The sequence below is a fragment of the Rhinopithecus roxellana genome, chromosome 8 (genome assembly GCF_007565055.1).
Source record: "Rhinopithecus roxellana isolate Shanxi Qingling chromosome 8, ASM756505v1, whole genome shotgun sequence".
In the NCBI taxonomy this organism is placed as follows: Eukaryota; Metazoa; Chordata; class Mammalia; order Primates; family Cercopithecidae; genus Rhinopithecus; species Rhinopithecus roxellana.
The window spans coordinates 17758826-17762414 of record NC_044556.1 but is presented as its reverse complement, the minus strand read 5'-3'; positions in this window follow the sequence as shown (position 1 = coordinate 17762414).

Sequence of the window (3589 nt, the reverse complement as noted above, 5' to 3'; positions counted from 1 at the left end):
CGTTGTCTTGTGTCTGCTGGATTCTTTCAGCGGAAAGCTTCTTCCAGAAGGCAGAACCTAAGGGGTGCTGGACTTTCCCTTTAACTCCCCAGGAAAGAGTTCTTCTCCCTCCCAGCCCTTGGTATCCTTCCCAGGGGAGAATCTCACTGGCCTTGGTAAATTCCATGCTGTTCCTTTAACCAATCCCTGTAGCCAGGGGGATGGGGAACTCTGATTGGCCACCCTTACTGTTGAAAGGGCAAACAAAAAAACTGCAGTAACCACTGGCTGCCACAAGGGGACACCCAAGCAGAGGTTTCGACGATGAGTAGGAGATTGCAAGTTGTGCAAAAGAAAGACTGCATGTAGAAAAGTCTAGAAAAGTTAGACAGGATGACCGAGCATGCGGTCTGCTGCTACTTTCATCACCATGTTGATGCTGGGACACCTCATAGGCCCTGTTTCTTTCCTTTTTTTTTTTTTTCCTGTTTTTTTGAGATGGAGTCTCACTTTGTCACCCGGTTCACTACAAACTCTGCGTTCCGGCCTTAAGTGATTCTGGTGCCTCAGCCTCCTGAGTAGCTGGGACTACAGCCGCAGGCCACTGCACCCGGCTATTTTTTTTTTTTTTTTTTTTTTTTTTGAGACCGAGTCTGGCTGTGTTGCCCAGGCTGGAGTGCTGTGGCGCCATCTCAGCTCACTGCAAGCTCCGCCTCCCGGGTTCACGCCATTCTCCTGCCTCAGCCTCCCCAGTAGCTAGGACTACAGGCACCTGCCACCATGCCCAGCTAATTTTTTGTATTTTTTAGTAGAGACGGGGTTTCACAGTGTTAGCCAGGATGGCCTCGATCTCCTGACCTCGTGATCCGCCCGCCTCGGCCTCCTAAAGTGCTGGGATTACAGGCGTGACCCACCGCGCCTGGCCGCTCCTCCCTCCCTCCCTCCCTCCCTCTCTTTCTTTCTTTCTTTTTTTTTTTTTTTTTTTGAGACAGAGTCTCACTCTGTCTCCCAGGCTGGAGTACAGTGGCCCGATCTCAGCTTATTGCAACCTCCGCCTCCGGGTTTCAAGCGATTCTTCTGCCCCAGCCTCTGGAGTAGCTGGGATTACAGGCGCCTGCCACCACGCCTGGCTAATTTTTGTATTTTTAGTACAGACGGGGTTTCACCATTTTGGCCAGGCTGGTCTTGAACTCCCGACCTCAGGTGATGCACCCGCCTTGGCCTCCCAAAGTGTTGGGATTACAGGTGTGAGCCACCGCGCCAGCCTAATTTTTGTATTTTTAGTAAAGATGAGGTTTCACCATATTTTTTCTTTTTTCTTTCTTTCTTTCTTTTTTTTTTGAGATGGAGGTCTCGCTCTGTTGCCTAGGCTAGGGTGCAGGGGCACAATCTCAGCTCACTGCAGCCTCCGCCTCCCAAGTTCAAACAATTCTTCCAACTCAGCCTCCCAAGTAGCTGGGATTACAGGTGCACCACCACGCCCAGCTAATTTTTGTATTTGTTTTAGTAGAGATGGGGTTTCACCATGTTGGCCGGGCTGGTCCCTAACTCCTGACCTCAGGTGATTCACCCTCCTCGGCCTCCCAAAGCACTGGGATTACAGGCATAAGCCACCGCACCCGGCCTATTTTAAAATTTTTAGTAGAGATGTAGGTCTTATTGTTGCCTAGTCTGGTCTCAAACTTCTGGCTCAAGTGATCCCTTCCCACCTCAAGCCTCTCAAAGTGCTGGGATTATACGTGTGAGCCACTGCGCCTGGCCTGGCTTCCTCTTGTAAGACTCCCTGGGCTTTCTCAGATCTCCAGAGCCCACTCTACCTGGGTGTGGTGCCGGTCAGAAGGATCAGGGAATTCAGATTTCAAACTGCTGGGCTCAAACGATCCTCCAGCCTCGGCCTCCTGAGTAGCTGGGACTACAGGCATGCTCCACCATGCCCAGCAGGAAAATCTTTGAGAAGTTGAGCAAGGGTTCCCCAGTTCAGCTCTGAGAGGCATAGGGTCCTTACAGCGAGAAGTTCCTCACCCTGGACTCAGTAAGAAAAGGCTCTCAGGGCAGTGCTGAGACTCAGGAGGCTGCGATAGGAGGAGTCACTTTACGAGGTCCCCTATTGCTCATTTGTAGGCCTGAAAGTCAAGGCATGTGGCCAGGGGATGGAACCTTTGATACGCACTTAGCTAAGCCTCTTCTAGGAACTCAGGCTATAGTCCTGCTTGCAAGTGGGTGTAACTACCGTGGAGAAGTAAACTATTCAAATAAATGCCTATGTTTAAAGCTAGCATAGCTAATACTTGATGTAATGGGTTGAGTAGTAGCCCCTAAAAATATATATCCCAGCTGGGCATGGTGGTTCATGCCTATAATGCTGGCACTTTGAGAGGCCAAAGTGGGAGCTGGAGGCTAGCCCAGGAGCTGGAGGCTAGCATGGTGAGGGCAGGGCAACAAGCAAGACCCCCATCTCTAAAAAAATAAATAAATAAATAAATAAATAAACAAACAAGCTGGGCGTGGCGGTGGACCTGTGACCTGTGTGCAGTCTCAGCTACTCGGAGGCTGAGATGGGAGGATCACTTGACCCCAGGAAGTTGAGGATGCAATAAGCCATATGGCAGCACTATACTCCAACATGGGGAAGAGTGACTGCGTCGCAAAAAAATTTACATGTACCCACCCACATATATCCAAATCCTAACCTGCTGGTAGGGGTGAATGTGACTGTAATTGAAACAGGGTCTTTGCAACTTGATATACAGTGAAGTTCATTTGTTTGTTTCCATTTTTAGGGATTTCTTTTGATTTTTCTTTTTGACTTTATTTTTTTATTTATTTTTTATTTATTTTTTATTTTTCTTTATTTTATTTTATTTTATTTTTTTTTGAGATGGAGTCTCGCTCTGTCGCCCAGGCTGGAGTGCAGTGGCCGGATCTTGGCTCACTGCAAGCTCCGCCTCCCGGGTTTACGCCATTCTCCTGCCTCAGCCTCCCGAGTAGCTGGGACTACAGGCGCCCGCCACCTCACCCAGCTAGTTTTTTTGTATTTTTTAGTAGAGATGGGGTTTCACCCTGTTAGCCAGGATGGTCTCGATCTCCTGACCTCGTGATCCGCCCGTCTCGGCCTCCCAAAGTGCTGGGATTACAGGCTTGAGCCACCGCGCCCGGCCTTGACTTTTATTTTTAATTATGCTTCCAAAGTTGAAACTAGACAACAAGGTACATTGAAAGAAGTCTGGCCTTCATTCTTATGTTTTCATCTTGTTCCCTTATTCCCCCAGTTTTGTTACTTTTTTTTTTTTTTTTTTTTGAGATGGAGTCTCACTCTGTTGCCCAGGCTGGAGTGCAATGGCACTATCTCAACTCACTGCAACCTCCTCCTCCTGGGTTCAAGTGGTTCTCCTGCCTCAGCCTTCTGAGTAGCCAGGACTATAGGCACACACCACTATGCCTGGCTAATCTTTGTATTTTTGTAGAGATGGGGTTTCACCATGTTGGCCAGGCTGGTCTCGAACTCTTGACCTCAGGTAATCCACCCACCTTGGCCTCCCAAAGTGCTGGGATGACAGGCATGAGCCACCGCCCCTGGCCTAGATTTTGGTTCATACTTCTTTTGTTTTTT